General features: G+C 38.8%; 1 protein-coding gene across 1 annotated transcript in view; it reads left to right on the forward strand.

The window, feature by feature from the left end:
- Window positions 1-21,668, forward strand: part of DIAPH2 (diaphanous related formin 2) — a 938,691-nt gene that overhangs the window by 744,510 nt on the left and 172,513 nt on the right. The gene's annotated exons all lie outside the window — the stretch shown is intronic.

Raw genomic sequence — 21,668 nt, forward strand, 5'->3', positions numbered from 1 at the left:
CATTTTTCTGTGTTCTTCAGATATATTACATATCAAACAAGTAAAGACTTTTAAAGAATATTTCATTTTTACTTTATTAGCAAATAATTCTCTTTATTATTATTATTACTGGCCATGAATTCTTTTAATCTCCAAATTAGCCCACATAGAGAAAAAAAAAAAAACACAATTTGCCTATTTGGAAGATGCCTTACAATTCTCTCTTTTACATGGTGCTATCTGTTGAGTAAGTGCCCAGTGGTTATGCATTGATAGTTTGAAAGAGTTAATTGGAAACTACATAAGAATTTGCTGAAAGCATGATTGAAGCAGTGATGATGAACTGCATCTAAGTTCGCCCTGCTTTCCTCTCTGGAGCCCGCTGTTCCAAGAAGAGACAGTTAAAAACAAATTTGAAATTGTAAATCTTTTCTAGTTAATCCCAAGCAAGAAATTAAGTGCCTATTTGCAAGTCTGGCTCTGACCATAACTCTATTCATTTTACTAAAATATAATGGTATTTGCAGTCAGTAGTGACACAACAGTAACTAGATGGCAACATAGTAACTTCATAAAATAGCATATGATATAAATCATGGAAGTTTTTGAATTAAAAATATCAAAGAACTGCAAAGGTCAAGTAGACACATCAACTTAAAGCACTTATGAAGTTAAGCTCTAAGGAATGACAATCTTTTAATGCCACTATTTTCTCTGGTTTTACCATCTTTGGGGAGGTTATTTAAGCATAATTTTTATTCATGACTTTATTTTAAAAGAACCACATAATGTTCAGAAATTGATATAATTATATCTCTGAGGTATTGGTGCCGAATTTTGTAATTCTATACCATCTTATAAGTGATCAACTCTCATGTAATTCAATGACATCCATATTATTTACTCAGTAATCTGTAATTATAGATTTCCTCTAATGAAGCACCCTATGCTTTATTGTCCTGGGTTCTCAGGAGCTCTGCGGGTGTCAATTTTAGAAAATTTGGAATTGGAAAAGCTATGTTTTCCCAGATGAGCATTATAAAGTAATGAAGAGGTTAGTGTTGCCTTGATTGTTTGAAACACCAAAAGGCAATACCACCCAATATACAGTTATCATATTAGTTGTAGTATACCATCTTCTTTTTTTAATTTAAAGGTTAGATTCAATTAAATGGTAGTAGCAGTATGTTAAATTTACTATGAGTATATGCCTTAGGAAGTTATTTATCTATTTATTTTGAAGTTAGTTGTTTTCTATTGGAGAACAACTTCTCTTTTACATAGTAAAGTATATAATTAAGGTCTACCTGAATTTTAATTATTAGAACAGAATACTATTAATACGTATTTGTAAAAATTGTCTAAATTACCTGAATTTAGAACATTTAAGTTTCTAAAGCACTCATTCCCTCATTTGATTCCTTGAATAGATCTGGTGAGCTAAAGTATATTTATGTGGTAGTCTTTCTAAAAGCAATATTCATTTAAACTTGGCAAGTGTAAAGTATCTAGGCTTGATTTTTTTTCTTTTGCTATTTTTTAGAATTTACGTGTATCTTTTCTTTCCTAAATTAAGCACATGAGGGAAGATGTATAGGTGTGAACACTCAGGGTATGTACAAAATTATAAAGAGAAGCAGCCTAACAGGGGGAGTTGAAGAAGCCAAAGAAAAATGTTTGGAAGCAATTATAAAACCATTGTAGTTTGGATTGGATCTGATACACATTGAATCTTAGAAAAGAGGATGATGTGATTAAACTTATAGTTTAGTAATGGGAGAGACTAGAAACAGGGAATTCAACAAGTTAATCCATGTAGTAGTAATCCAGGTTAAGGGTTGAGTGATAATGTTGGAGAGGAAACTCTGATTCTGAAATATTTTGCCTGTGAAGAAGTGGTATAGCTGAGTCACAGTTTAAATTTGGAGATGAAAAAGTGTCAAAGACCATGCATAGATTCCAAGCCTGGGGAATAATCAGAAATGAAAAAATTGGGATGAGAAGTCATTAGGGGTATGGTTGGGTGGGGAATTTGTGCATGATTAAATAAGTCTTAGACATGCTAAATCTGAGATGATGGAAAATCTTGTAAATAACGTTGTTTGAGGGTAGCTGATAATTTAGACCTGAAATGGGACTGAGGATGAATGGTGAGGATGTGGATTCCATTCCAAGATGGCCGAATAGGAACAGCTGCAGTATGCAGCTCCTAGCGTGATCAACGCAGAAGATGGTGATTTCCGCATTTCCAACTGAGGTACCTGGTTCATCTCATTGGGACTGGTTAGACAATGGGTGCAGCCCACAGAGTGTGAGCCGAAGCAGGGCAGGGCATCACCTCACCCGGGAAGCACAAGGGGTCAGAGGATTTCCCTTTCCTAGCCAAAGGAAGCCATGACAGACTGTACTTGGAAAATCGGGACATTCCCACCAAAATACTGAGCTTTTCCAATAGTCTTAGCAAATGACACACCAGGAGATTATATCCCGTGCCTGGCTCAGCAGGCCCCATGCTCACGGAGCCTTGCTTACTGCTAGCACAGCAGTCTGAGATTGACCTGCAAGGCAGCAGCCTGGCAGGGGGTTGGGCATCTGCCATTGCTGAGGCTTGAGTAGATAAACAAAGTGGCTGGGGAAGCTCGAACTGGGTGGAGCCCACCACAGCTCTGCAAGGCATGCTGCCTCTGTAGACCCCAACTCTGGGGGCAGGGCATAGCTGAACAAAAGGCAGCAGAAACTTCTGCAGACTTAAACATCCCTGTCTGACAGCTCTGAAGAGAGCAGTGGTTCTTCTAGCACAGTGTTTGAGCTCTGAGAACAGACTGCCTCCTCAAGTGGGTCCCTGACCCCTGTGTAGCCTAACTGGGAGACACCTCCCAGTTTGGGCCTACTGACACCTCATACAGGCGGTGACCCTCTGGGACGAAGCTTCCAAAGGAAGGATCAGGCAGCAATATTTGCTGTTCTGCAGTATTTGCTGTTCTGCAATGTTTGCTGTTCTGCAGCCCCTGCTGGTGATACCCAGGCAAACAGGGTCTGGAGTGGACTTCCAGCAAACTCCAACAGAGCTGCAGCTAAGGGACCTGACTCGTAGAAGGAAAACTAACAAACAGAAAGGAATAGCATCAACATCAATAAAAAGGGCATCCACTCCATACCAAAACCAAATATCTAGGTCACCAGCATCAAAGACCAAAGGTAGAGAAAACCAAAAAGATGGGGAGAAACCAGAGCAGAAAAGGTGAAAATTCTAAAAACCAGAGTACCTCTTCTCTTCCAAAGGATTACAGATCCTCTCCAACAATGAAACAAAGCTGGACGGAGAATGACTTTGACGAGCTGACAGAAGTAGGGTTCAGAAGGTCAGTAATAAGAAAATTCTCTGAACTAAAGGAGGATGTTCAAACCCATCGCAAGGAAGCTAAAAATGTTGGAAGATTAGACGAATGGCTAACTAGAATAAACAGTGTAGAGAAGACATTAAATGACCTGATGGAGCTGAAAACCATGGCATGAGAACTACGTGACACATGCACAAGCTTCAATAGATGATTCAGTGAAGTGGAAGAAAGGGTATCAGTGATTGAAGATCAAATTAATGAAATAAAGCGAGAGGAGAAGTTTAAAGAAAAAAGAGTAAAAAGAAATGAACAGAGCCTCCAAAAAATATGGGACTATGTGAAAAGACAAAATCTACATTTGATTGGTGCACCTGAAAGTGACGGGGAGAATGGAATCAAGTTGGAAAACACTCTTCAGGATATTATCCAGGAGAATGTCCCCAACCTAGCAAGGCAGGCCAGCATCCAAATTCAGGAAAAACAGAGACCGCCACAAAGATATTCCTCAAGAAGAGCAACCCCAAGACACATAATTGTCAGATTCACCAAGGTTGAAATGAAGGAAAAAATGCTAAGGGCACCCAGAGAGAAAGGTCGGGTTACCCACAAAGGGAAGCCCATCAGACTAACAGCAGATCTCTCAGCAGAAACTACAAGCCAGAATAGAGTGGGGGCCAATATTCAACATTCTTAAAGAAAAGAATTTTCAACCCAGAATTTCATATCCAGCCAAACTAAGCTTCATAAGTGAAGGAGAAATGAAATCCTTTACAGACAAGCAAATGCTGAGAGATTTTGTTACCACCAGGCCTGCCTTACAAGAGCTCTTGAAGGAAGCACTAAGCATGGAAAGGAACAACCGGTACCAGCCACTGCAAAACATGCCAAATTGTAAAGACCATCAAGGCTAGGAAGAAACTGCATCAACTAACGGGCAAAATAACCAGCTGACATCATAAGGACAGGATCAAATTCACAAATAACAATATTAAGCTTAAATGCAAATAGGCTAAATGCCCCAATTAAAAGACACAGACTGGCAAATTGGATAAAGAGTCAAGACCATCAGTGTGCTATATTCAGGAGACACATCTGACGTGCAGAGACACACATAGGCTTAAAATAAAGGGATGGAGGAAGATCTACCAAACAAATGGAAAGCAACAAAAAGCAGGGGTTGCAATCCTAGTCTCTGATAAAACAGACTTTAAACCAACAAAGATCAAAAGAGACAAAGAAGGCCATTACATAATGGTAAAGGGATCAATTCAACAAGAAGAGCTAACTATCCTAAATATATATGCACCCAATACAGGAGCACCCAGATTCATAAAGCAAGTCCTTAGAGACCTACAAAGAGACTTAGACTCCCACGCAATAATAATGGGAGACTTTACCACCCCACTGTCAATATTAGACAGATCAATGAGACAGAAGGTTAACAAAGATATCCAGGACTTGAACTCAGCTCTGCACCAAGCAGACCTAATAGACATCTACAGTACTCTCCACCCGAAATCAACAGAATATGCATTCTTCTCAGCACCACATCACACTTACTCCAAAATTAACCACATAGTTGGAAGTAAAGCACCCCTCAGCAAATGTAAAAGAACAGAAATCACAACAAACTGTCTCTCAGACCACAGTGCAATCAAATTAGTACTCAGAATTAAGAAACTCCCTCAAAACCACACAACTACATGGACACTGAACAACCTGCTCCTGAATGACTACTGGGTACATAACGAAATGAAGGCAGAGATAAAGATGTTCTTTGAAACCAGTGAGAAGAAAGGCACAACATACCAGAATCTCTGGAACACATTTAAAGCAGCATGTAGAGGAAAATTTATAGCACTAAATGCCCACAAGAGAAAGCAGGAAAGATTTAAAATCAACACCCTAACATCACAATTAAAAGAACTAGAGAAGCAAGAGTAAACACATTCAAAAGCTAGCACAAGACAAGAAATAACTAAGATCAGAGCAGAACTGAAGGAGATAGAGACACAAAAAACCCTTCAAAAAAATCAATGAATCCAGGAGCTGGATTTTTTGAAATTATCAACAAAATTGATAGACTGCTAGCAAGACTAATAAGAAAAGAGAGAAGAATCAAAGGGACACAATAAAAAATGATAAAGGGGATATTACCACCGATCCCACAGAAATACAAACTACCATCAGAGAATACTATAAACACCTCTATGCAAATAAACTAGAAAGTCTAGAAGAAATGGATAAATTCCTGGACACATACCCCGTCCCAAGACTAAACCAGGAAGAAGTTGAATCTCTGAATAGACCAATAACAGGCTCTGAAATTGAGGCAATAATTAATAGCCTACCAATTAAGAAAAAGTCCAGGACCAGATGGATTTGCAGCCGAATTCTACCAGAAGTACAAAGAGGAGCTGGTACCATTCCTTCTGAAACTATTCCAATCAATAGAAAAAGAGGGAATCCTCCCTGACTCATTTTATGATGCCAGCATCATCCTGATACCAAAGCCTGGCAGAGACACAAAAAAAGAGAATTTTAGACCAATATCGCTGATGAACATTGATGTGAAAATCCTCAATAAAATACTGGCAAACCGAATCCAGCAGCACACCAAAAAGCTTATCCACCATGATCAAGTTGGCTTCATCCCTGGGATGCAAGGCTGGTTCAATATATGCAAATCAATGAACATAATCCATCACATAAACAGAACCAACGACAAAAACCACATGATTATCTCAGTGGATGCAGAAAAGGCCTTTGACGGAATTCAACAACGCTTCATGCTAAAAACTCTCAATAAACTAGGTATTGATGGAACATATCTCAAAATAATAAGAGCTATTTATGACAAACCCACAGCCAACATCATACTGAATGGGCAAACTGGAAGCATTCTCTTTGAAAACTGGCACAAGACAGGGATGCCCTCTCTCACCACTCCTATTCAACATAGTGTTGGAAGCTCTGGCCAGGGCAATCAGACAAGAGAAAGAAAAAAAGAGTATTCAAGTAGGAAAAGAGGAAGTCAAATTGTCCCTGTTTGTAGATGACATGATTGTATATTTAGAAAATCCCATCATCTCACTCCAAAATCTCTATAAGCTGATAATCAACTTCAGCAAAGTCTCAGGATAGAAAATCAATGTGCAAAAATCACAAGCATTCCTATACACCAATGACAGACAAACAGCGAAATCATGAGTGAACTCCCATTCACAATTGCTACAAAGAGAATAAAATACCTAGGGATCCAGCTTACAAGGGACGTGAAGGACATCTTCAAGGAGAAGTACAAAGCACCACTCAACAAAATAGAAGAGGACACAAACAAATAGAAGAATATTCCATGCTCATGGATAGGAAGATTAATATTGTGAAAATGGCCATACTGCCCAAGGTAATTTATAGATTCAATGCCATCCCCATCAAGCTACCAATGACTTTCTTCACAGAATTGGAAAAAACTATTTTACAGTTCATATGGAACCAAAAAAAAGCCCGCATTGTCAAGACAATCCTAAGCCAGAAGAACAAAGCTGGAGGCATCACACTACCTGACTTCAAACTATACTACAAGGCTACAGTAACCAAAACAGCATGGTACTGGTACCAAAACAGAGAGATAGCCCAATAGAACAGAACAGAGGCCTCAGAAGTAATACTACACATCTACAACCATCTGATGTTTGACAAACCTGACAGAAACAAGAAATGGGGAAAGGATTCCCTATTTAATAAATGGTGCTGGGAAAACTGGCTAGCCATACGTAGAAAGGTGAAACTGGCCAGGCGTGGTGGCTGACGCCTGTAATCCCAGCACTTTTGGAGGCCGAGGCAGGTCGATCACGAGTTCAGGAGATCGAGACCATCCTGGCTAACATGGTGAAACCCCGTCTCTACTAAAAATATAAAAAATTAGCTGGGCGTGGTGGCCGGCACCTGTAGTCCCAGCTACTCGGGAGGCTGAGGCAGGAGAATGGTGTGAACCCAGGGGGCAGAGCTTGCAGTGAGCGGGAGATCGTGCCACCGCACTCCAGCCTGGGCGACAGAGCGAGACTCTGTCACAAAAAAAAAAAAAAAAAAAAAAAAGCTGAAACTGGATCCCTTCCTTACACCTTATACAAAAATTAATCAAGATGCATTAAAGATTTAAATGCTAGACATATAACCATAAAAACCGTAGAAGAAAACCTAGGCAATACCATTCAGGACATAGGCATGGGCAAGGATTTCATGACTAAAACACCGAAAGCAGTGGCAAGAAAAGCCAAAACAAAAGCCATGTGGGATCTAATTAAACTGAAGAGCTTCTGCACAGCAAAAGAAACTACCATCAGAGTGAACAGGCAAGCTACAGAATGGGAGAAAATTTTCACAATCTACCCATCTGACAAAGGGCTAACATCCAGAATCTACAAAGAACTTAAACAAATTTACAAGAAAAACAACCCCATCAAAAAGTGGGCAAAGGATATGAACAAACAGTTCTCAAAAGAAGATATTTATGCAGCCAACAGACACATGAAAAAATGCTCATCATCACTGGCCATCAGAGAAATGCAAATCAAAACCACAATGAGATACCATCTCACACCAGTTAGAATGGCGATCATTAAAAAGTCAGGAAACAACAGATACTGGAGAGGATGTGGAGAAATAGGAACGCTTTTACATTGTTGGTGAGAGTATAAACTAGTTCAACCATTATGGAAGACAGTGTGGCGATTCCTCAAGGATCTAGAACTAGAAATACCATTTTACCCAGCCATCCCATTACTGGGTATATAACCAAAGGATTATAAATAATGCTACTATAAAGACACATACACACGTTTGTTTATTGCAGCACTATTCACAATAGCAAAAACTTGGAACCAACCCAAATGTCCATCAACGATAGACTGGATTAAGAAAATGTGGCACATACTCACCATGAAATACTATGCAGCCATAAAAATGGATGAGTTCTTGTCCTTTGTAGGGACATGGATGAAGCTGGAAACCATCATTCTGAGCAAAGTATCACAGGGACAGAAAACCAAACACCACATGTTCTCACTCATAGGTGGGAATCTAACAATGAGTTTACTTGGACACAGGGCAGGGAACATCACACATGGGGGCGTGTTGTGGGGTGGGGGGCAGGGGGAGGGATAGCGTTAGGAGAATTACCTAATGTAAATGACGAGTTAATGGATGCAGCAAACCAACATGGCACATACATACCTATGTAACAAACCTGCACGTTGTGCACATGTACCCTAGAACTTAAAGTATAATTAAGAAAAAAAAATAGGATGTGAATTAAGGCATCACCACCATGGACAGGAACTAGAAGCTTTGAAACTGAGATAACTTCTCAGAATCCAAGAAAGCAGTGGCCACAGACTATCCAGTGACACCTTGGCCTGTTTTCTAAATAATTATCTTTCAGCAGCTTGTTTCAGTTTTATCAACAGACAGCAGTAAGACTGCTAGGAGCAGAAATATATTCTAGTTAATTGAGAAAGAATCCAGAGTCAGACTGGCTATTTCCTGGAGGAGATTATTGAACTGCCCTTAAGAAATTATTGAGGGATTTAGATCAAGGCTTAAAGGTAAATCCTTCCCTCTTCCATCTTGTTACATCAAATGTAAATTACAGTATTGAGTTATGATAATCTGTATCAGAAGCATATACCTTCAGCTGTTTTTCTGAAGCTAGTGACAAGAGACAGGCTTTATACATTGCTGACCATGTTTTGTACCATGTCATCCTCCACTACTTTCACATTAGACAAGAGATTGATTCTTGACCGAAAAACAGCCTACTTTGGCTGCTCTACTTTGTAAAAGATAGCCTGTAATATACACCTCTTCCAAAAGGCTGTTCTGTGCTGGTTGAATCAATTTGATTATTTTTCTTAGGGAGTTTGGACTCAAAGACACAAAGATGGAAAATTAGTTGGTAAATGGCAGAAGAGAAAATTAAAACAGATACTAAGAGTAGGTGTACATGGGTAGAGCTCATGAGTAGGGGAGAATGGACATCAAGATACTAAAGTGATAACATTAATGAGTCACTAGGACTATTGTGCCTGGAGGGAGAGTTGTGGTTATATCTTGAATGATCCTTGGGTTCTTTGTGAGGTCTGACCATGCAGCTGCTGAAACCTGTTTCCTTTTCTTCTTTACTTCTGCATATATGCTTATACTAACCCCTCATCTTTGTTTTCTTGCAAGCCATATAGCATGTTTATCAAAAGGGTTATAGCAGTAGCCAATTAAGTAACAGACACTCCCTCTTTTCCTTCTCCTTCTTCCCTGCCCCAAGCCACTAGTGGATCTAATTTCTCTAAGGAAAAAGAGGGGCAGGGGAAGTGAATGGTGCCACCCATTTGCCCCTTCAGGTACCTGGGTCCGAAAGACAAACCAGCAATGTGGGAGGGAAACACTTTGAAGCATATGTAAGATTAATAATTAAACTACAACCAGATAGTTATGGAATCTTCCCAAGCTGTTATTAAAAGGACTTGAAAGGAAGATTTGACATTGTATGTCTGGGAGCAATGGTGAAGAAAACCAAAAAACAATTTTATGTTCATACCCTCACTGAGATAAGACTTCTCAATAAACTAGTTATTAACAGTTATACATGCCCTTTTTCAAACTACTTTTGCTTTTTTAAAAAAACAAAAATATATAATATCATCATATAAAAGAAAAGGATGATACACTCCTCAATTTGAAAAGGGTGGTTGTAATAAGGACACATAAGTTTGCAGCAGTGTGCATTCAAAAAATAAGGTGGTCTCTCTCTCTCTCTCTCACACACACCCACACAAACACACACACACACGAGATTTATTGTACTTTAAAAATAATGAACACCGGATCACCTGAGGTCAGGAGTTTGAGACCAGCTTGACCAACATGGCAAAACCCCATCTCTGCTAAAAATACAAAAATTAGCCTGGGCGTGGTGTCACCTGCCTGTAATCCCAGCTACTTAGGAGGCTGGGGCAGGAGAATCGCTTGAACCCAGGAGGCACAGGCGACAGTGAGCAGAGATCGCACCACTGCACTTCAGCCTGGGTGACAGAGCAGGACTGTGTCTCAAAAAAATAATGAATAAAAATAAGAAACAGTTAAGTTCCTGTGTAAAAAATAGAATAAAGTTGTTACAGTAGCCCCCACTTATCTGAGAAGGATACACTCCAAGACCCCGCCCCCTGCCCCTGCCCCAGTGGGTGTCTGAACCCTATATACAACGTTTTTTTTTTCTCCATACATACATACCTATGATAAAGTTTAATTTATAAATTAGGCACTGTAAGTGATTAACAACCACAATAATAAAATAAAACAATTCAGCAAAATGGGGTTACTTGAAAACAAGTACCAGGATACCACGACAATTAACTGATCACTGAGATGGTGGCTAACTGACTCCTGGGCAAGGAGCATCTGTAGCATGGAGACACTGAACAAAGGGCACCATGCTACTCAGAAAGGCATGCAATTTAAAATGTATGAATTGTTTGTTTCTGGAATTTTCCATGGAATCTTTTCAGACCATAGTTGACTGTGGGTAACTGAAGCCATGGAAATTGAAACTGGATAAGGTGGGATCTACTGTTTTGCCTTCCTGCAGTTATGCAAGAAGTTGGCAGGGGAATTGATTCATTATTTAATTTGATAATGAAAGAAAGAAGAACATTAGGATTCAAAAGTTGGATTACCAAATGATGACTTGTCAACTCATTCCCTGCACTGCAAGTATCAGCAAATTAAGAGTACCAGTTCCTTCATTTGCCACATTTTTATACTCCGTGGGCTGCCATTACTATTCTCATGTGTCACTTTTGTTACAGTTACCTGACTGCACTCTCATGAGGACAGTTCTTGAAAAGCCGCTTCCGTCCCATACTTGCTTTGTGTCTGTGCTTGGCACTGAAGAAGACACAGATATACATTTGATCTCCTTATGGTGCTCTGGAAGTCAGAATGTGTCCTTTCCCTCTCACCTTCCTGATTAGGCTTGTGTTTGTGTGTCTTATGAAGATGGTTAGCTATATTTTATGGTGTTATATTCTGAGATGGCAATCTAGTTGAAGTCCATAGGTAAGGAGCTAGGTCTTTTGTAGAGAAGCTGAGTTTATTCAGTGTTATTCAGAGGCAGTCTCAGACAGCAAAGCAAAACTTGAAAAGCAGATTTCCCCCTGGCTTTTGAAAAACCTCTCTTTTTTTTGTGACTGTTCTTTTGGAACTGGACTTTATGGTCTCTAAAATGTAAATTCAGAAAGAAATGAATGTGTAATTGTTGCTTCATTATCTTGTGTCATTCTTGGCTTTGGCTCTCCAAATGGAAGCATTTCAATTGCAAGTAGACTTATATTGAATGCTGATGTTCTTTCCCGCCTTCCACCTGTGATGAGGCCTTGTTTTACTGATGTGGCTGGCCCTTGCCAAGGTCCTTCAGCACCTCAAAAGCAGATTGTGAGATCCACACATATCTGTACCTAGCATGACTTTCTTTTTTTTTTAAAGACACAGCATCTCACTATGTTGGCCCACACTGGCCTTGAACTCTTGAGCTCAAGAGATCCTCCCACTTCAGCCTCCTGAGTAGTGGAGGCTACGGGTGCATACCACCACACCCAGCAATTAGCATATGCTTGTCGCTGACAGTATATGCTCTAGAGCAGGGGTTGGCAAACATTTTCTGTAAAGGGCCATGTAGTAAATATTTTAGGCTTTGGGGGCCATAAGGTCTCTTATTGCAACAACTCAACTCTGCTGTTGTGGCATTAACACAGCTATAAACTAAACATAATGAATGATCTTGGCTGTGTTTCCATAAACATAAGGACTAAAATTTGAATTTTGTGAAATATTATTCTTTTTAAAATGTGAAAATCATCCTTAGCACATGGGCTGTTAAAAAACAGCCGGTAGGCTGGATTTAATCACAAGAAATGTAGTTTGACTTCCTCTACTCAAGGCGTCTCGGGGTCCTAATGCTGGTTCTGTCACTTCACAACTATGTGGCCTTGAACAAGTTAATTCACCCAAATTACCCTCAGTTTCTTTACCTGGCCAATAAAATAGGTTGGTGTGGAAATTTCAATATAAATCTCTTCGAATACTGCCTGCCATATAGTAAGCATTTAATAAATGGTAGATATTATTAATATTCCTACCTCCAAAGACATCTTTGTTTTATCTTTTCAGAGATTAAACTCAGATTACTTTGGTATATCATTTTGAATTGAGTTACATTTGTTCTTTTTCCAAGTTTGTTTTTTTGCTTACTTTTCCCTTCACAAGCCTTCCATGCCCTTAGTAAATGATTGATTCTGATAAGACACACAGAGTATTTCAAAGGTCTCTTTGAAATATTAATTATTTAAAATATCGAATGTGAGATTTTTTTTTTCCAGAGGCATAAACAGTGGTTTTTCTGGTAAGCGTTAACATTCAGGTTTATTGGGTGTTTGTTTATTTATAGAGTGTGTAATTTTCATCTCTCAATCTTCTAGCATATAGGTAACTGGGAAAAAATGAATAAGCATAAACATTTTTTTGACCACCGTTTGCTATCAAACTCTCTCACCTTATGCAAAGTGTCAAAAGGTGCCTTTGGCTGAAATGTTTCTTCACTGAAACTCTACCATTAGAAATAACAAGCTTCTCTTTAAGATATACATACATTAGGGAAAGCTAACTCACCAATTCAGTTCCCCTAACAAACTTTTAGGTAACACCTACCATGTAGACATTTTGGGAGAAATCACTTCATCCATCCTTCATCATTTATCAGTTTGGGGTATAATATCCACTTATGACCCCTAATACAGTATTTATTCCATGGCAAAATGTACCTAAAGCATTAATTTTAAAAGTATTTAGGAACAGTAGTATTCACCATGAAGTTTATCTGGGATTTGATGATTTACCTCACTATAGGAAACTGTTAATTACCTGTTCTGGCAAGGAGATGAGATAATAGAATGAATGAACTCTCTAACCGACATTTTCCCCTATGGTTTTAACTTTAATTGCGCTGAGATTAATTTTCTTTTTGGTGGATACCACTGTGCAAGGCCTCAACCTGGGAATGTAATGTTTTTCTGTTTTGTTTTACAAACTTTCAACTACCACATCATGTAATTACTACACTGCCCCTAGCTCATCCTGTGGATTCTGGTAATATCTTCTAAGCTCCTGTGTCCTCTTTTCTGTCTTGAAAAGTTTTCTTCTTTTGAATAAGAGCATCTGCCTTCATTATTTTCCATAGAACTTTATACTTTCTATTTATGCCCTCTTCTAATCTCTTTGGAATATCTTGATTTCCTTAAACACTTTCTGGCTGTAAATAACTTCATCGACTGTTATCTTAGTTACCATCTGTTGATTTTCCAAGTCACCATTAACTCCATTCTTCACTCACTTCCAATTAAACCACAAACTAACAAAATCCTCTTGTCGGCTAAAGGCTTTCTAGGTGCTTGTGGACTGAAATATAAGTTGATGACTATTGACACAGTTCTTTGCCAAATGGTTTGATTTCTCTTATTTCTGATTCATTTATGGTTTTACTATTACTCTTACTGATAGATATTAAAGTCTTGCAGAACAATGTGTTATTTTCACCATATTGTGGTAACCTTTTACTTAGTCTTTATTATCTCCTATTGGTTCATGTTAAATTCTAAGAGTTGTTTGTCAGCTGTGGGCCTTCATGTTTGTTAGATCTCAGAGAAGGGATTTTTATTTTGCTCTTCTTTAATAAATAAGCAGTCTTCAATTTTGTGTTATCTACAAATCTGTATATCTTGCAGCACGTTCTTAATCTGGACCGTGATAGATACTGTGAAAAAGATTGAATCTAGCACTGGTTTTTCTTGCATGCCACTTGTCATCGCCTTCTTATGCTGTCAACTTCCATTTACTACTGCTGATGACCTTGCTCACAAAACAATTTTACATTTCTATTTATTCTTTTACAAATAATGACCAAATTGACCATCTGACTTTACCTAGAGTTCTATGCAGAATAATATTTGTCACTGCAAATTAAACTGTATTTGTCATATAATTGATTTCTCTCCCAGTCTGGTCCATTTTGCATGCTACTGTGAGTCTGATCTTAAATGCCACCTTTGTCACATCACTGTCCTGTTGAAGATCAATCAGTGGGCTTTTAGAGTCCACTGAAGCACATTCAAGTTTCTTAAAATGATATCCAAGCTCCTTTAGAACTTTGCTCTGATCTTACCTATCCAACTGTAACTCCTGTATCTTTCAACTCTATTTTTCTCCTCATGCTTTATCATGGATACCATCCATATTTTATTTCAGGTGGCTATGCTGATTCAAAGTGGCCTCAACTCTTTTTACCCCCTTAAAATTATGTGATATACATAGACAAAACTAATATATGATGATAGATATTCAGACATATGTTTCCTCTGAGTGGGCAAAAGAGAATTTTCTAGAGAGATGGAAATGTTCAATATCATGATTGTGGTGGTAGTTACATGGATGTATGCATTTTTCAAGACTCTTCAAACTGTACAATTAGTATCTTTCCATTTCAACATTTGTAAATTTACACACACACACACACACACACACACACACAGAGTGCACATGTATGTGCACTAGGAGTTCAGATATTTAGATTTTATTATCTGTGAACCAGTATGATCTGGTTTTTTTTTTTAAATCTGTTTTTGTGTCTTTTACATGAAATTATAATAAAGTGCTCTAGAAATGTAATGTTTTCAGAGGCTTAAGTCCCATTTCTTCCATGAAATCTTCCCCAACTCCTCAAGCCCACAGAAAGCATAGTTTTATTTTTAAAAATGATTTCATATGTGTAAGTATTATCTCACATGGAAGGGTCCTACTTTCAGTAAGAAGCCTTTTGCTTCTATGGGATCATTTAACAGTGATTGGTTCATAGCAACTTTTTTCAACTTTGAGCAGCTCAACTTTTGCAGAAAGCTTTAATTATACAATCTAGAATTCAAGGAGGCTATAACAGTGAATTAAAACCATTATGCCTGGGTTGTTTTTTAGGAAATGATTTTTATAGTATTGGCTTTACTTTAGTAATTTTCAAGGTGTGATAAACTGGAATACAGTCTTAGGGAATGAGAGAGTCCAGGGCACTTAGTGCTTAAGTTCCTAGAGGAGTAAGGGGTATTCTAATTAATAATGTTTGATAAAAAGGAAGGAGAGCACAGAGTAGTTTCAAAAACTATGAAGGGTCAGAGATTTTGCCCTACTTGCATGCCAACAAGTTAGCCTGCTGCAGTTTCAGCGATGCTGGCAGAACACACAAGACTCTTGGGTCAGAGACACATAACTCTTGTTATTCATGACACAGCAAGTAATATGAGCTTCACGTTCACATTGTTTTCCTTTGCCCTCCAACCCCCAGAGTTGGAAAGCAAACCTAGACCAGGGTTGGGGAGGCAAACCTAGGTGGATGCTGCACTCACGGTGGGTTTGTGTCATTGCTGAAGAATCCCATGCTTAGGGAACCCAAATCTTTTATAATGGACTGAACACAAACCTGCCTGACATTTTTCCTAGAGGGAGATATAACCTGTCTGCAAAGCAAATGAACCTGTCGTCTTCTCTAGAGGAAGACACTGTATCTTCCAAGGTTGTTTTCTGTAAAAACATCCTTGAAAAGATAGTACAGAAAAAGGCCATCAGTGCCTCTGTTCACAAAATGTGCAGAAATGTGAGAAACCCATAGAGAATTGTCTGTAAGTAAGTATGTGCTAGCCAATAGGGAATAGGCTTGCACAAAGGTATAGCAGAGGTAATTAATTTACCTAGTGCTAATTGTAATCTGTATCATCTCCAAACCCTTTTGTGAAAATTAAGACAACACAACACAAGTAAATGCTGATACTGAAAATTAAGCAGCAGACATTCGGCATGTACTAAATGATAAATACTATGGGAAACATGAAAAAGAAGGTACAACCCATGCCTTTTATTTGATATGATGATATGTAGCTCATGCAAAGCCCACAGACTGCATGCAGCCCACCTAAGTCCTTAGTAATGTCTGTGACTTTCAGGATGATTAGAAAGTTGCTTCTAAAGTGTTACCTCTCAGATATGCCCATATGTTATTATTTTAGTGGCTAAAAGCATTACAAAATTTTCCCTTGATACTCTTTCACTCAGTTAAATAGGTATTGTACGTTGTAAAAAACACATTTTTTGCACGTGTTCAATAAAGTTTTTGTCTTTTTTAATGAAATAAACACATAAACATTTTTTTTCTTGAGGTTGAACTCATTGACCAAAAAAACCTACTCACTACTAATTACACCTAAGTAAGAATTAGTGTTTCTATGAACTTGGAAATTCTAAGTGAACTGTCAACCTCAAATTAAATCACATACAAAATTTCACTGAAATGCATTCAAAATGAAGAGTAACTTCTTTCAAAGGATCATGTTGACTTCCATTTTGTTTTAGGAAGACTAACTGAAATATAATCAATCCCATGATTATATTCATAAAACCTTGATTCAGTAAGGTTAGACGTTTTATGAAAAATACTCAGCTTCTTTGAAAGTTATCGTGGAGCAAAAGAAAAAGTAATGGGGGACTGAAGCCTACATTTCTTTCCTTTAATACATCAGTGATATTTACAAAGATTTTCTTTTTAGCAGAACTATTTAGCATGTACGTTCTCAGAAGGGACATTATTACCCCAAAAGGGATGAGTACTGGTTCTTGGGAATGTGGGTGGAAAAACATCTTGGATATTGCAATGGTTTCTAGCCTTCCAAAGGACCATGGTACATAAACAGATGTAGAAGATATCTGTGGCATTAAGTGTTAACAATAGGGGGCATTAGAAAAAATATCTAAAAAGACTCCCAGTGGGAGGAAGACAATAATGAAAAAAGGTTGAGAGACACTGCTCTAGCATAATATTTCGACAAGTATAGTGAGGTGGCAACTACTAAATTAAGCGAAGGTATTTATTTTTAATCCTACTTGACTTTATTTGTTTTGAGACAGGGTCTCACTCTGTCACCCAGGCTGGAGTGCAGTGGCATGCTCGTGGCTCACTGCAACCCCAACCTCCCAGGCTCAAGTGACCCTTCTGCCCCAGCCTCCTGAGTAGCTGAGACTAATGTGTAGTGTAGCACATTCCACCACACCCAGCTATTTTTTTTTTTTTTTTTTGTATTTTTTGTAAAGATGGGGTTTCACCATGTTGTCCAGGCCAGTCTCAAACTCCTGAGCTCAAGTGATCCTCCCACCTTGGCTTGCCAAAGTACTGGGATTACAGGCATGAGCCACCGCACCCAGCCTCCTCTCAACTTTTTGTCATATTTGTTTTTCCATCTTTTTATCTAATTACAGTATAATAGCATTAAAGAATTTTAATAAAACAATATCTATAATGTTATACATTTTTATGTTTGCATATTATTTAGATAAATCATAAATACATTTTTTCAGTAATTTACATATATTTACTTTTCTACATAGTCTTTATAATTATCATTTTTGTAAGGATACATAAAATTTCACTTGTGCTGTTGTTCTCACGTTCTTGTACTTATATGTCTCTAAAAATTCCTTCCCTGTCTTCTTTGCAATTCTGCTTCTCCTGACTGTCTGTTAAAAGTTGGGTTTCTCTGATTCTGGGGAGGGAATTAGGAAGACATTAGTCAAAAGACACAAAATTTCAGCTGGACAAGAGGAATAAGCTCAAGAGAGCTATTGTACATCATGGTAACAGTAGTTAATAACAATATATTGTGTATTCAAAAATTGCTCAGAGATTTTAAGTGTTCTGACTACCAAAAAATGGTGACATATGTTAAACAGCTTGATTTAGTCATTCCACAACGTTTATATATATTAAAACATCATGGCGGGGTGCGGTGGCTCATGCCTGTAATCCTACCACCTTAGGAGGCCGAGGTTGGCTGATCACTTGAGGTCAGGAGTTTGAGACCAGCCTGGCCAACATGGTAAAACCTCGTTTCTACTAAAAATACAAAAAAAAATTAGCCGCACATGGTGGCGCACACTTGTAATCCCAGCTACTTGGGAGGCTGAGGCAGGAGAATCGCTTGAACTTGGGAGGTGGAGGCTGCAGTGAGCCTCGATCACACCATTGCACTCCAACCTTGGCAACAGAGGGAGACTCTGTCTCAAAAAAAAAAAAAAATCATATACTGGGTGTGTGTGTGTGTATGTATGTGTGTGTGTCTGTGTGTGTATAATTTTTACTTGTCAATTAAAAATTCTTAAATATTTTTTAAAAAGTTGAGGTTCTCTGGAATTGCATCTTCTATTCTCTCCTTCTTCTAATATACTTTTTCAGGGTAGGTAATCTCATCCACCATCCAATGACACCCAAATCTTTATCTCCAGCCCAGAGTTCACTCTTGCATTTCAGACCCACATTTCCAACTTCTTTTTCATTATTTCTACTTATATATTTCTTAGATGTATCAAATAGATCACATTTTCTCATACTTGTTTATCCCTGGTCATCTAAACTCCTCTCCTTAATCTCACCCTCCTTCTCTTGCCTGCTAAGTCCTATTGACTGTATTAATGCCTTCAAAATATCCATCCTCTCCATTCACTTTGCTCACTGTTTAGTTCAGGATATGTGTTATTTAGACAATTACGCTATGCACCTAAAAATTTCCCTGCCGTTTTTTTTTTGTTTGTTTTTTTGTTTTTGAGATGGAGTCTCGCTCTGTCACCCAGGCTGGATGGAGTGCAGTGGCGTGATCTCGGCTCACCACAACTTCCACTTCCCAGGTTCAAGCGATTCTCCTGTCTCAGCCTCCCGAGTAGCTGGGATTACAGGCGCCTGCCACCACACCTGGCTAATTTTTTATATTTTTAGTAGAATCGGGGTTTCACCATGTTGGTCAGGCTGGTCTTGAACTCCTGACCTCAAGTGATCCTCCCACCTTGGCCTCCCAAAGTGCTGGGATTACAGGTGTGAGCCACTGTACCCGGCCAAAATTTCCCTGCCTTTTGTCTCACCATCCTCTGAGTCATTCTCCGTAATGCTGTCTAACAAGTCTTTCTAAAGAGTAAATCTGATCAGGTTACTTCCTTTTGTTTACAGTTGATATGCCAGTACAGTAACCACCATCTGCATGTACAGTAACCACCATCTGCATGTGGCTATTGAGTGCCTGAAATGTAGCTAATCTGAATTGACGTATGCAGAAGTAAATATGTACTAGATTTCTAAGAGTTAGTCTGATAAGAAGAATGTAAAATACATCATTTTGAAAATACATTTGGTTGAATGTTTACTTAATGTATTAAAAATCAATTTGGCCAGGCAGTAGCTCACGCCTGAAATCCCAGTACTTTGGGAGGCCGAGGCAGGCGGATCACTTGAGGTCAGGAGTTCGAGACCAGCCTGGCCAACATGGTGAAACCCCAACTCTACTAAAAATACAAAAATTAGCTGGGCGTGGTGGCAGGCGCCTGTAATCCTAGCTACGTGGGAGGCTGAGGCAGGAGAGTTGCTTGAACCCAGGAGGCGGAGGTTGTAGTGAGCGGAGATTGCACCACTGCACTCCAGCCTATTCAACAGAACAAGACTCTGGCTCAAAAGAAAAAAAAATCAATTTTACCTTTTTTTATTTTTTAATATTACTACTAGAATATTTAGCATTATTTATGTGGTTCACATTTATGGCCTGCATTTTATACCTAGTGAATATTGTCAGCTTATCGAATAGTGTTCAAGCCCCATATCATAGAATTTTCATCTTTCATCATCTGGGCACTAATTCCTAGTTCATTTCAACTTCTGCCAGCTATTGAGCAGAGTACTGGGCTTGGTATTAGACTGATCTGAGTTCATACCTGGGCCTCTCCACCACAGTTGAAATACATATAGTACTTATCTCAGTATGTTGTGAGGATTAAAATATCTAACAACTGTAAAGTGTCAACTGCATATAATTTAATTCTCCCAGGTACATTCTAGCCATACCAAACTACCTTCAGGTCTTCTTTTTTTTTCTATTGAAAAGAGCAGGTGATACTTCAGATGTGTCTGTGACCTTAATGAATGTTGTTTTGTTTGTTTTGTTTTTGTTTTTGTTTTTGTTTTTGTAGATGGAATCTCACTCTGTTGCCCAGGCTGGAGTGCAGTGGTACAATCTCGGCTCACTGTAACCTCTGCCTCCCAGGTTCAAGTTCAAGCGATTCTCCTGCCTCAACCTCCCGAGTAGCTGGGACTACAAGTGCCCACCACCACGCCTGGCTAATTTTTATATTTTTGGTAGAGTCTGGGTTTCACCATGTTGGTCAGGCTGGTCTTGAACTCCTGACCTCAAGTTAGCCACCCGCCTCAGCCTCCCAAAGTGCTAGGATTACAGGCATGAGCCACCACGCCTGGCCTCTTAATGAATGTTACAACTACACAATCCCCTTTCCATGTTTACTCAATGGGCTCTACTTCATTTTTCCTGTTTTCACCAAATATTAGACCTGAGAACCTCAGTGTTTCTATTCATTTTTTTTTCATTCAATACCCCATCCTAGAGAGTTTATTTTAAAAGAATAAATTATTATAATATTGAAGAAGTTTCAAATCAAATGCAGAACATAATCAAAAAATATTTTAGCTTGCTCTTGTCCCATAAGAAAATGTATTTTTGGCTGGGTGCAGTGGCTCATGCCTATAATCCCAGTACTTTGGGAGGCCGAGGTGGGTGGATCACCTGAAGTCAGGAGTTCGCGACCAGCCTGACCAACAGAGAGAAACCCGTCTCTACTAAAAATACAAAAACTAGCCAGCTGTGGTGGTGCATGCCTGTAATCCCAGCTACTCAGGATGCTGAGACAGGAGAATCCCTTGAACCCCAGAGGCAGCGGTTGTGGTGAGCCGAGATCACGCCATTGCACTCAGCTTGGGCAACAAGAGCAAAACTCTGTCTCAAAAAAAAAAAAAAATGTATTTTCATTTGTGATCTCATACCCCATGGTTAATTTTTTAAACAAAGTAGGATTTAGATTTAACTTTGGAATAGCATCGGAAACAATGTCCTTTCCCTCTTCCCTCCTTCTCTTAACCCTCTTGCCTGCAAATTGTCATCTACCTCAGACTCACACATTTAGCTACCCTTAAGGTAGCCACCTATTTAGGGTCCTTTTCATCAGTTAGGCCAGTTAGGAAGAGCAGGCTGAGCTCACTGGGGATTATGCACAGTGTAATAGAGACTTTCTGGCCACTGACACCTTGAGACAAACACTCTAACAAATCTTTAAAGTGTTTTTCATGGCTAGAGTTGTCAAAGATAGGAGTAGGGTAAA

The sequence above is a fragment of the Nomascus leucogenys genome, chromosome X (genome assembly GCF_006542625.1).
Source record: "Nomascus leucogenys isolate Asia chromosome X, Asia_NLE_v1, whole genome shotgun sequence".
Lineage (NCBI taxonomy): Eukaryota > Metazoa > Chordata > Mammalia > Primates > Hylobatidae > Nomascus > Nomascus leucogenys.